Source organism: Osmerus mordax, chromosome 11, assembly GCF_038355195.1.
Source record: "Osmerus mordax isolate fOsmMor3 chromosome 11, fOsmMor3.pri, whole genome shotgun sequence".
Lineage (NCBI taxonomy): Eukaryota > Metazoa > Chordata > Actinopteri > Osmeriformes > Osmeridae > Osmerus > Osmerus mordax.
The window spans coordinates 3,794,725-3,809,140 of NC_090060.1; positions in this window are offsets into that span (position 1 = coordinate 3,794,725).

Consider the following 14,416-nt stretch of genomic DNA (forward strand, 5'->3'; position numbering starts at 1 on the left):
CGAATGTTCCAATGAAGCTGCGACAGTGTCATGAGCCCCCTTACATTTCAACACAGCCATTTTTGGCCAAGGAACAAGGACCCCTCCCATTGGTCAAACCAGGGTCAAGCATCATGAACAATGCTCTTTAGATTGAAACTAAAGTGAAACACACACACACACAACCGTCCTCGGTTGGGAGTAAGGATACACACACACCCGTCCTGAGCTGGGAGTAAGGATACACACACACCCGTCCTGGGAGTAAGGGAGGGAGAACTAGGCACGGACCCAGAGACCCAGCATGTGATCCTGTAGAGCTGAAAGCCCTCATCGAGAGGAACACTTAAACAGAAGATCGCTGTCCACTGGTTCATCCCTCATGAAACGCTTGTGCAACATGAACCATCTGGTGCGATATTGCACGCTCTTTAACCATCAAATACTGGGGATGTTTATCCTGCTTACAGGGCCTATTTAAGGCTGTTTAGACAACCCACTAAAGGGATTGGTGCCTTAATTAAAGATAATATAAAGAGTTAATATCATCCCCAAGACCGCTTTTGTCCACAGTCAATAGAGCAACAAAGTTTGAGTATTTGTTTTGTTTGTTTGTTTAGGGGTGAGACTTTTAAACAATTGGACCTCACTGTGACCTCACTCAAATCAATGCAAAAATCCTCTGCATGACTTGCATTTAGTGAGGCTGCTCGCCCAATTTCCCCCTTTCTTTCTCCTTGTGCCGATGGATTTTTTCGTGTCTAGCACGGCTATTACATATTGATCTTTTTTTTTTTTTTTTATAAAGCATGACTTCCTTTCTTCAGTCATTACAATCGGGGCTTTAATCTAAAAATATCTGGGCAAGGAATAAGACAAGTTTCCTTGCCGGGAGATTAGGTCTGTACCTCTCCGAGCACAGCAGTTCGGAAACACAGAGGCCCAAAATAGACGTTCTAGCCATGAAGAGGTCCTTCTTTGTAGTCGGGCGTACAGCAACAACATCTGCAGGGCAGTTTCTTTGGGAGAAAAAGATTCGGGCAGGGTATCAAAGAGAGGCAAACTCCTGTGCGAAAGAGTGGGTGGGGAACAAGGGCTCACAGATAGGCTTTCTCTCTTGCTCTCCCTCTCTGTCCCTCTCTCCAGCAGAAATGCAGATGAAATATCCAGCAATCAGGCCCGTCCTAGCTAATAAAAAGCCATTAATATCACCTGTCAACTCTATCTTTAGAAGATCCAAAATGAGAACGTGTGAGACAAAGGAATATGTGGTCTGGGCCTGCTCAACTATCAGCTGGACATCTTGAGGAGAGGAGGAGTGTGTGTGTGTGTATGTGTGTGTGTGTGTGTGAAGGGGTGTGTGTGGATAGGATGATATAGGTATGTTTTCAATGTCTCAAGATAGGAACGACCAGGGTTGAGATTTCATCCCTCTAATAAGTTCTGTGTGAGGCTGATAACTGATGGGAGAGCATGAGGTGTAGAAACAAGATGTTAAGTGCTTATATTGCCTCAGGTTTAGAAGAAAACAGTCACCACAAAATGTATGTATGGGGGGGAAGTCTTTCCAATTAAATCAGACACAAACTGTATGGCCTATTTGCAGTACACTATAATGCTGCATACTACCAACTACTACTACTACTACTAATGTGTATCCTTGCATCAGATAGCCTTGTATACGGTTTGAACTCTAGTGCATGACTGCACAGTTGAAGGTATGGAAATGTCAGAGAGGTTTGATTTTGGGTAAACTACATCTCATCCCTTTAAGCTTTTAAAGGGTCTTTAGGCTGAAATCAAAGCAATGAGGAAGAACTACGATTACAGTTGAAGACAACTAACGTCAAGCAAACAACAAAATGAAGTACACAGCATGCAAATGCACCACAGCCATAGACACAGAAACCTAAAGAAACACATGTACATTTGGACAATAATGGACTGAAGTAAGAATAAAACCTGCCCATGTGTGAAAAAGCACAAGCTGACACTAAAGGTCTGAAGGATATGACAGTGCACAGGGTCATAAAGCAAGCCAGGCCTGTGAGGGAGGGCGTTTACCGTGGGTGATGGCATGGCATTCACTATCTGTTTAATGTAAAGCATGTTTGCAGTCGGCACGGACAGAGCTGCCGAAAGGCAGAATCTGAACGGAAAAAGGTGGCACCCTAATGGGGAGGTGAAAGGCATGAGGCCAAGTGATGAGAGGTGCTTCATGCGGAGCAGAAGTGTATCGAGCCCTCGCCTTTGAACTCCCGGGGCCTCTAATTGAAACAGCATTGCGGGGGCCACGGCAGAAGATCTGGATCGCATTCGTCGGCCGCTTTTATTCAATTGTGCTCATCGTATGGGGGCGGTGGGGGGGCATGTCCGAGCCTCTCTTTCTCCTCGCGGCCATAAGTCATACCCTCTCCTTCTGTCCCCCCCCGCCCACCCCACCCCACCCCACCCTCCACGACGTGTTGCCATGCGCCCCCCCGATGGGGTCGGGGGGGTGGCAGGCAGCGGCTTCAAACGGGGGCCCCTGAGTAAGCCCAGCCTGGCCATGACCCCCCCACCCCTCCACGTTTGCCTGGGGGGCCTCCCTTGACGCAGGTCTCTGTCCTGCACTCCTTCACGTCTCTAACCTTGTGCTTGAAAGCCCCCATCTCTCCAACCCCCCCCCCCCCCCCCACCACCTCTCCACACCGCCTCTACAAGATTTACTTTGAGGGGGAGCGTCTGCCAGGGTCTTCAACCGTGCACTTTCTAATTCAAACAAATGTTGCACCGGGGTCACGGAATTACCACGGAGTCACAAGGTGTTTCAGATGGCTCGCAAGTGTTGAGATGATCATAAAAAAAAACGACCTGCGCGCACAACTGAACTGGTTTAACTGCAGATTCACTGATGGATACATACTATGTGGATGAATAAAAATACAAAACATATGATCAATTCTGTGTATCGCAGCACGTTATCGGACAACTGTTGTCCGATAGATGTCATGGCACCTCTTCTCATTTTGCGCCAGAGTGCCCGAGTTTTCTTTCAGGACCCTAATCAGTGTCACACACACGTGGCTTGTCAGGGACTTTGGGGGGGCAAATGGATGACAAACATATTCAGGAAGCAGGTGCCGCCCAGGGGTATCCTAGTGGCACGGCATGCTGGTGACACTGCGGTGACACACACACTCTCACACTTCCTTCAGGGAAAATTTGGCTGCTGGTCTACGGGTTCAAACTGACCACCCCTTCGATCTGACCCTGAATCCTTGATGATGGGATGATGTATGATACACACACATGCTTGTACACACACACACACACACACACACACACACACACACTGGCACAAAACTGTCCAAACACACATTAGCACACACGCAAACACAATTGTTTGAAGCCAGCACTGCAGGATGTTCATCACTCTAGTGACTCCTTTCCTTTTGGTTTTTGTCTGTAGGTGAGGTTATTACCGTAAGTTCCAACTAAGAGATCAAAATCAAATAAAAATGTCCCTTGTGACATGATTCAATTATATCTATTACTGATAAAAGGTTGAAAAGACAGTTATTTGGCACATCCGAATAATGTAACTGAACAATAGCTATGTATGGTTAATATAGGAAAGTCAACTGCTTAATTTGCTTAAATAGCTTCAGATAGGCTAATAGTAATAAAATGTTACAAATGACATGCCTAAAGCCCAAACCCGAACTCGTGTTTGTATATTCAATGATTGAACGTGGAAAATCCCACCTAGGATTTTGAGTGGATCTCAATATTATTGGAGGGTGGGACTACCACCAGCATGTGTTCATTCCTTCCTCTTTGGACTTGCTGCGAGCCAGGTACACTATCAGTGCAGTCTACCGCTGAAGTGTCACAGGCAACTACACAGCGAAGTCAATTTGCAGGAAGTTTCTCTGACCTGAAACGGTAAGTTGGAAGTTCGGTGTCGTATTTGACTATTTGATAGACAGTTTAAGAGTATACATATCTAATTGAATTCATTAGTCGCTGCATAAACATGGTATTAATGCGTTAGAATTAGTCGCTTTAAAATGGTACCTTTACAGTCGCGCGTCCCACGAGGAATGTGGATGGGCAAATTAGGAGATGAGTGTTACTTCCAGTCGAACGGTTTACTTATTGACATTGACGTATACTGATTATTCTTAGTTATTTAAGGTTAGAGCTGAGCATAGTATTTGTATCACGTGGATCTGTGTTTAGTTTATCTGCTGGCCATTGGTCCATTCATGAAGTGTGTGTATGGTCAAGAGAGCCCCCCAAAAAAAAAAGAAGAAGCTATTGGAGGAAAGAAATGTATTCTGTTTTTGGCTTTGCATGATATGGCCATATACTTTTACCAAATGGTCTTGTAAAATGTATTAATCTATGCGTGGTACACCATCCTATTCCAGTAAAACACATCCATTTCATATTTGTCTGTAGGCAATTTTGCACCACTTTACTGAACATCTGCTAGGATTACGTTGGATAAGTCATATTTTCTATGCATTGACATCGACCATACTGATTAGTTATGAAATGAATAAGTGATGTGTTTCTTGTTTGGATTTAATGTGATTTGGAGTAGCCTCCAGTCAGCATACATCTTGTGTCTGCCCACGTACTCCGCTCCCCTATAAACATAATCCACACAGCTGGGTTCCTGGTCCCTCTGTTGATGCTGTAGCTAGTAAACAATGATAAAGAGATGCCCGAAGTGAGTGGGAGGGAAGGAAGGACGGAGGGAGGGAGAGATGAGAGGGGAAGGGAGACGAGAGACTTGGGCAGGGGGAGGGAAGCTGGGACTAGTTTTCCACTCTGACGCCAGTCAATGGATTTTTTTCTACTCTCTTAGTCTTGAATGTTCTTAAATGTTGGTCAAATTTGACACACAAAACGACTATGGCTTAAGACACTTGGGTGACAATACACTCCAAACTTTACTAAACAATGAATTGCACATCATCAGCAGAAAGGTAGCTGAAATTCATCTGATGAATGCCAAACCTTGTGATTGGACAAAGAAAGGAATGTTAACTATGTTATTTGGGACACGCATGTTTTTCATGTTGCTCTGGACAGAGCTCGGTGCCACTGTGATTATACATCACATACAAAAACCAGACAGACACACCTACACACACACACGCGCACACTCACACATGCAGCAAGTGTAAACAGCATGTGATTGATAGGGGACCCCACCCTGACTGTTTTGTGTGTGTGTGTGTGCGTGCGTGCTGATCCCTTCCGCAGGCCTGTTCCTCCAGACCCCGTGATGAGTTACTACATGGATCCAGTTTCCTCCTACCCAGCCCTTCACCCCTATGACCGTCTGGGCGCGATGGTAAGACCCGAGCCGTAAATCACGTGTGTGTGTGTGTTTAAGCCCACGTTAGCCACCTACCACACGTGTGCAGGAGAGTGTCTGCATGGGTAGGACACACCCCTGGAAACCCTTAGCCCAGTGTAACACCAGGTCATGGTTTGAGTTGAGTTGTTGAGTTTGGTGTACCCTGTAATACCAATGTCCAACATCTGAGCTATGGGTTGTGCAAGGAGGAATTGGGCCAGGACAACGTGGCCCTGTAAAGGTTTTGCTAAAGATGAGAGGACGAAATCAACCCCCAATCCTGAATGTAGTCTCAGGCAGTCGCTCCATGTTCCTAACCACCTAACTCTACTAGCTGTAAGCCCTAAGAAATGGACCTGGATATAGAGTGTAGTGTGAACCACAATCGTAACCAAGTCTATCTCAAGCCCCAGCATCCACCTAACCCGTTCCTTGATAGGCTATATCGCCCAATGTTTGTAAGCACACCCAGTGTTGGTCCCCACCAAATGAAAGGGCAACCTGAATAAAGCTTGCGAGATCAGAGGAACGAGGGGACATTGGGATTCCTGTCAGGTGAGCCATGAAAGGTGCAGGGCTAAGAAGCGCTGGCAGAAATGCCTCCATTTGTATGCAGAATGGAGGTCCATTAGAGGAATAGGAGGAGGTCACATGCAAATAGGAACCCAGCCTGGCCCCTGAACAAAACACGGGGAGACAGAGCGCCCTGCGTCCTAATTGGCTCAGGTGGTCGCGCCCGCCTTTGAAATTGAGATGACTGTTAACGGGGCCCGGCCCGGGATCCAAAGGTGAGGGGGGGGGGGGTGGGGGGGGGGGGGGGGGGGGCGGGTGGGGGGGGGGGGGGGGGGCATCTCTCTTTTTCCCTCCATGCATCTGCATGAATTAACAGCGAAAAATAGGGTTTGATGTTTTAGGATTCTTTTTCTTTTTTCCTTTTTTTTGATGCTATGTTTGAAAACACGTGGATTTGTGTTCCTGTGAAATGGGACGACAGACATGGGACTGTTTGATGGGCTTTGTAGTAGTCTCCCCGGCTGCTGTCACGCATTTACCCGTCTTTAGCCTTGCGATTGGTTCTTGACATCACCAGCCAACCAGTTGGTAGTGTGATTTGCCTAAAAAGTTCTGATTCCCAATAGTTTTGACAAACGATTACAGGGATATATCGACTTCACACGCTTTAGGGATGTTTATCTTATTTTACTCGAGACAGCCTTATCAAATCCCATATGACTACCACTCTGCCCCACCCTCCAACCCCCACCAGTACCACCACCAGAGCGTACTGATTGCATCGTCATAATCTGTCTACGTAACCCCATAAGAGACCCCCCTCCCCCAGCCCCTCCCTCTCCATACTACCAGACAGCAGAGCTCGCAGCTGATAAGCCAGGCTACGCTCTAACAGGGGGCCCTTATCAGATTGGCAGTCTGGCACCCCCGTGCTAGCGTGGTCCCGGGGGGGGGGGTTGTGGAGGGAGGGTAGACAGGAGTCCATGGTGGGGGATACAGGGGCCACTGTTGGATCAGGGACCTGAGATACTCTGCTCTGGTCCTGATACTGTCTAAACGCTTCTGTGCTCCCAGCTACCGGTTGTTGACTCAACGTCAAGTGGGTATTCTGACATGTTGTGAGAGTGTTATCAGAGTCTGAAAGTTGAATACATTTCACAGTTTTTTTTATAGTAATAGTGATGGTAACTGAGTGCATACTGTCACCCTGTACAGTTTCATATAAAGTAAAGAAGTGCAACATAAAGTCACTGGCCATTCTTTATCCAGTCCAATTTGGACATCCATTGTTGTAGATTCCTAAAAGTATGACGATAATCGTTTGATAACAGTCTAAGAATGAAAGAACAATGTGAACTAGAGAGGGTACAATTTCTGGGGAAATTGTGGGGTGTGCTTGCGTCGGTTGCAGATGGGTGCGTTTTTTTTAACTTAAATTGTACAAGTCATATTTGGGTTATTAAAATAAGCATGCATACTTATTATGTATGACGATTACATAGATTAAAAAGTAGACATTTGTTGCTGCTCATTTACACTTCTAAAATAATAAGAGTGTATAATGAAATAGTCTACTGTTAGCCCTGCATGTTTTCACATGTTTATCTGCTCCAAATGACTGGGTTGTCAAAACATAAGGTGATAACCTGTCACTGTAAGGTCAGTCACTGCTGCTGTTGCTAGCCAAACTTCACTAAGAGGATTGTTTGGATGCGCCGGAAATGAAAAGCGTTTCTTTATGTATATTTGAGTCCACACATTCGTATATATAGCCCTACGTTTCAACTATATGGAAATGGATTATGAGATCGAACGGATTAAAAGACACAAGACACAATTTCACCTCATCTGTCCATATGAGAAATGCCTATGGCAAGCTAACTAGTGTTAGTGCAGGGAATGTTAGCCGTTTTCACAAACAGATTGACAAAGTTTAGGATGTGGCATTGAATACAGCGACGCACCACACAAGTTTGAGTTTAAATACATTATTTAATGTGACATTACTTACTGTACATGCAAGTCTTGAATTACTTAAATGTATGACGTTGTGACATTAGGCTAGCACTGAGCTCTCTTCTGCCACACAAGGGAATTTTTTTAACAAAAACATTGTAAGCTCCTAAACCGTGCAACGGAACGTAAATAAAAATACAAGCAACTTAATCGGGACCAAGACATAATCTCAATATCAAGAGATCCTTAGGGGTGGGAAAATAATAATAAAAAAAATAAAATAAAAAATATATATGTGAGAGAACAAAGGTTGCACACCCAATAATCCATGCTTATTTTGAAACGGCACACAATATCAATCAGGTTAGAAAGTGAATACCCTAACTGAATTATGATGGTTAGATGGTTTTGGTGAAAGTGACATGAGATGGAACGGGGGAGTTTGGAAATACTTCTCAGAATAGTATTGCTGATGGGCTGCATGTTATCGCTTTCATCTACAAATAAAATCATATCCCGCTCACTTATTCATTCTAGACGTCCAATCTTTTATGCAAACCTTGTGGTGATAAACAGGATAAAACACTGAGGCAAAGATAAACCAAAAGAGTTCAAATTTAGACTCCGTTTTATCTTTTATGGGAACCGTAGAACAAAAACAGCAACACAGCAGCACTAAGACCTCTTAGGTGAAAGGGCATTTTTAGGGCTTCAAATGAATAAATAACAAAACCTTTTACAGTGCTTGACAAATAATAATCCAACCTCAAATGTACTGTATATCCTACCTATGTCTGAGTATCAAACATGGTTAAAGGTTATAACTTTGACCTATGTCGCTTCTTTGAACCAAACCTGGTCAACTATGTATTGTACCTCCACAGAGGCAGAGTGGAGGCCTGGTGGTCGGCTCCCAGACCCAACACCCTGGGGTGGTCCACCCCCAGCAGCACTACCCCTCCCTGCACCTCTACCCCCAGGACGTGCCCCTGCAGGAGGTACCCAACGGACATGACCTCTGCCACACAGGTAAGCCCTGGTTTTGCTATGGCAACAATGTTTTGGGGAGGATACTTGATTACGTGGTTTATAGATGCTTAACTGTCAACATGCTATATTGTACAACGGCCTAATCTTTTACCCTACACAACTGGAAGGTTGTAACCAGTTGTCCCACATCAATGGAGCCAACAAAAACATATGTATGTCAAAATATTTGAATGGGAGCCTATCTAGTTACATGGTGGCCTTTTCAAGTGTGTGCTTGTTTGTACAGAACGTGTATGCAGCACAATACGTTTGCTGTGTACCTTAGGATAATCTGCCTCTGCAGAAGTCTGGAGTAGGTCTCACATACGTACTGTTTCCAGAAACGGAACTCAGATTGGGGGGGAGATTGTTCATTGTGGATGAAGTGTTCGATGCAAACAAAGGACTTTGTGTGGAAGGGAATGGACAAGTGAACTGTGAGTCACACACACAGGCCCACACATCCACACTTGTGGCTGCGTACATCGACACACACACACAGTTTACCCCTGCGTTTGGAACCAGTCTCTCTTCATTCAGGCACATGGGTTTGAACACACACGCATGCACACACACACTCGCTGCAGTGTGAGCCCTGAGGCCTACCCCCTGTGGGTCTCCGGCTCTCTGGGGAGATTGGTGAGGTTGACCCCGGGGGCAATGCCTTTACCAGATGCCTCTTCCTCCTCATCCTCCTCTTCTTCTCCCCGGGGGGGGTTGGCTTCATGCCCCAGATATTTTCGACCCCTCAAAACTCTTCCTTCTTAAGTTTTTTGGCAGTTTATTTAAAAACGGGAACATTCCTTCCAGTGCGTTTGCGACTGCTGGACTGTGGCCTCCTCTCTGAGTGTGATTTATGCCAAGATAGGAAGGGAGGGTGGAGGGGGGGGGTACTGGGACACATGCCACGGAAGAGGGCTTGGGTGGGAGGTGGGAGGTGGGGGTCAGGGGCGCTCGGGGCACCGGCTTCCCTCCGTCACCAACAACTCCCCCGCCCCTTCCACTTGCACCCCCCCCCCCCCCCCCCCGGCTGGATGCAGGGGGCACGGCACTGGCCAAAGGGCAGCCGTCTTTTTCCCAAGCCTCTGTGTCTCAGGAGACGCATCAGTGCATTCTGGGCTCGAGGATTTGATAGGATTTTCTGATGTTTGTTGCCGGAGACACACTCCTCTCTGAGTCTCCTCTGGTGGTGCTTGTGTTAAACCATTGAAATAAATATTGTCCAAGTGAAAAAGAATGTCCGGGGGTTGACCTCCCCCCCCCCTTCCTTCTTCTTTGCTCTTTCTTTCTTTCTCTTTCTTTCTTTCTTTCTTTCTTTCTTTCTTTCTTTCTTTCTTTCTTTCTTTCTTTCTTTCTTGCTCTCTCGCTCTCTCTTTCTTGCTCTCTCTCTCTTGCTCTAGCATGTCTGACATTCAACGGCCTTTTTGCAACCGCCTGTACACACCATTAGAGTCATTTTGCTACCCGAAGGAGTTTCATCTGCATATCTGTGCTGCCACCGAAGGTGTAGAGCAGCCAGTGAACTGAGACGAAGGGCTCCACTAACCTCAAAACCAGAGCAGTAACTCCTGACACTGTCAGTGATAGTCTCCACACCCTGGAACCGTTGGTGGGACATGTTTGGCTTCTCAAAGTGAGACATGTTGACCTCCTTTATTTCGCATGCTACTGCTGTTTGAGGTCAACCTCAATGAATTTGAAAAGAGGCCTGTGGTCCTTTTCGGTAGCCTACATCGTACTAATGCCACATGCTCTTTCCCTGTGTGTATGTTGAGGCTCGTTTTGCTGATGTTGTCTTTTCTGCACCTTGGCTTAGAACACGTTTACTGTACATGACGTGAGCTGGCTTTTCATATTTTACAGCCCAAGTCCTATCACACAATTAATCAATGCCATATTTCTGCCGATGGATGTTTTCTTTGGTATATTTATTTTCGTTTTCAGAGAGCGAGTGCAATTAAACACAGATTGACTGGGCTACCTCAACAGATTGCCCAGATGGCCTTATGGAAAATGGCCACCAATTTTGTTGGTGCCTACCCACATAGAACTTCAAATGTAAACGGCCTATAAGAAAGCTTTTTGTGTTTTTTTAATATCCTCTAATATCCTACAAACTAGACCTATCTTGCCTCAGGAAGGATTTAATGTTGTTAATACAGGCACAGGTGCACTTAGCAAATGACATTGAGAATGAAAACCTTGATCCTTTGCAAATCCCATTTAAATCACGGAAGCAGTAAATAACACACAATCCGAGTCTAGTTTAAATTCAACACAAGCGGTCTGTCGGGGAAACCTATTGAGTGTGTTTTCAATGTAAAGTGTGTGCACCGTCAGATTCATGGAAGCAGATGCAGGGAAGTTGTATGTTCAAGAGGCCATCGCACGTCTGGCCTTGAGCTCACTGTCACACACACCGCTTCCTGACATCTGCCATGCCACTGCTGTGTTTACAGGAACCCCGCTCCTCTCTCCAGCACCCTGGCCACTCTCACCCTGCTGAGCTCCGTCACAAACGCCTACTTAAGAGATCCACTGCACACGCGTGTGTGCGCCAATCCTGACAAGTTGTGTACACTCACATGTCCTCGCAGACAAGTGCGCGCAAGAAATACACACATTTTTCTCACACACAAATACACACTAGAGCACATCATCTTTCATTCATTAAGTTCGCACCCAGCCCATATTGTATGACTATATCCTCCCATTCAGTAAAAAAGCTCACTCACACACACTTCAACCATACATACACACACACACACATCCAGTCTTAGGCACCCATGAGCTCACTGTACATTTGTATTTCATGTATTTGCACGTACACACACAAACACACACGCGCACAGCTGTGATATGGCACTCAGGGACCACTGGACTGTGTTTTATTTGATGTGATTTGACAGCTGGGCAGTGAGGGAGGAAAAGGAATGAGGGGATTCGGGGGGGGGGGGGTCACTGGCCCAGGGTTGGGGTGGGCGGTGGGTCTGTGTCGAGGGAGGGGAGGGGTTTCGCCTCTGATGAGGGGCACGTCCTCACGGGCGCAGGCCCATTTTTTATTTCTAAAAGTAAACAGGCGGCCTGCGGGGGTCTGGAGGTTATGGGAAAGGAGGAAACAGCGATGCTAATCAGGCCTGAGCACACTTCCCCCCACGACAATAAAACAAAACAAGAGGAGGGGAGGACGGAAAAAGGAGAGACAGAAAGAGAGAAAGAGACACCCCCCCCATGCCCGGTCCGCCGAGCCGTGACCCGTTTTTGGTGACGTCAGAGCGGTTGTAGCAGAGATGTCACAGGGAGTCTCTAGGTTGCACAGTCACTTGGTTTACAGTCAGGCAGTTTACGTATTGCATATTATTCCATTGACAGATCAGTTCTGGGTGGAACCACTTTACGGTTTTGTGTGACTAACCAAAGACGTCATGCAGTACAGGACATTTTAGAAAATGGACTCCATTTATATGGCGCTTTTCTACCTATGCGGCACTCAAAGCGCTTGTCAGTGCCTCTCATTCACCCATTCACACTCACACACCAACAGTGGCAGAGCTACCATGCAAGGTGCTACATATAAACATATAAATACTTACAACCCAGAAAAAATATGACAAATCTCATCATCTGCAGCAATAAAGTGGCACCTTCAATAATAAATCATCAATTTTTCATCACTATACTAGTATATATACACCTAGACTTTCTTTGAAATAGAAAACAGTAATGTTTTTTTAATTTGTTTTTACAGAATTATGGAAATATGCAGTTATTTGACGTAAAAGATTAAAAACCAAACTTAAAAACATGATTTTGAAAAAAATCCAGGAGGAACTCTAAAGAAGGCATGGGAGTAAGACAATCATTGTGGAACATTGGTTACAATGTACTAGGTCTGCAGCGACATCACATTTGGTGGGACTGCAAGTACGGCCAGCTCATCCAAAAGTGGCACTTGGGCAGGTCTCAGGGTACACCTCCTTTGTGTTGAGGAAGGAATGGTACTGTCTTGGAACTCTTGTGTTGACACAAGCATTTTACCAACCCATAGAAAACACTTAATTGTAGAATATTTAATTATTTATTTTCTTTTTTTCTTCAAACTTCAAAAATCTTTCAAGTTCCCCAAAGGATCCATCATTTTTTCACTCCACTGACTCTAAATGAGTTAAATTAAGAAGAATTAAGGGATGTCGTCTAGTCACAAAGACGTAGGGGCTTTCCTGTAGTAGTGGGGGAGATGGAGTGATTGAGTTTTATCAGTGAGCTCTGGAGGCAGAGAGGGAGGGAAGGAGGGGAGGAAAGAGGGAGGGAGGCCTGTGAGGCTACGAGACTCCGAGGGGGCGGGGATAATTGAATTATCTGCACAATGGAGTGATGGGGGGCACGTGGTGGCGCTAATGGAGGCAGAGATGTCCTTTTTAGCGAAGCTAATTGTTCAGAAAGAGCAGAGCTTTTGTTCGGAGAGGCCCCCAGCACCACCCCCTGCACGCTCAAACGCACACTGTGCTGACGGAGTGGAGAAACGCACACACACACACACACCTAGCTGGATTCCCCACTGTATGCTGTGATCTCAGCAGGACTGCATCCAGCCTGTGGCATCCCCAGACAACAGGCGCTAAACAGGAGAAACAAAGAGCGTGCGTCTGTGTGTGTATGAGAGTTACTGATCAAACAAAGTGGTTCCCGTACACACAAGGGCCGACCCAAGGGTACCACTGCATTGAGAACATGCTTTCCCAACATCATTTGCTTTTACATTATCGTATTGTAAAGCTTAACATCGAAATGACAGAGGGTTACAGAAGGGAACATCAGTGTTAGCATGTGGTAAAATGTACAGGATTTCTCTCAACCAAAGCTAAAAGTCGATTTGTCTAACATGGATTTTAAACTTATCTCAGATAGTTTCTCCCAAATTTCCATACAGTACACTAAAAAGTACACAATTGAAAATAACATTTTCCTCACATATTTTATTCTATGTCAGATCAGTGGAGGTTTTACCCCAGCTAACACCTTTTAGGTGTCAACGCAAAAAAATCTACAGGCGTCTGGATGATTTGCGACGACGCTAACCTCTCAGCTAGCTGTCAGTTGACCCTGTGAGCAGCAGGTGCACCAGTTCCATGTGTGGATTAGGGATGAGCAGTCAGACATCGCAGATGTGTCTCTCAGGCAACGTTAGCAATGGCATCACATCTAGAGTACGGGTTCAGCGCATGAAGCGCTAACTGTCAGAGCTATGGTAACAGCATTTGCCAGGTGAAAAATTGGAGACAGTGAAAACCAAGCTCACATGTTGGCTTACATATGGGACAGGGCTGTAAACAAGATTGGTTATGCAGCTACTCGAGTTTCTGCCAAACAATTTCTTTTTTTTAAAGGCTGTTTTTGCCAACTAGAAACATTATTTTACTATTGAGCCAAAGACGCACAGGAGCTGCTTGTTTATGAGTGGTGTTGCATATTAAAGATGATAAAGGTGGAGGGGGGCTGCTAACCCTAACTCCTCACCCACCTCAGAAAGAAGAGAGGTGTGTGTGTGTGGAGGGGGGTGGGGCTGGTTTGATGACATGCACC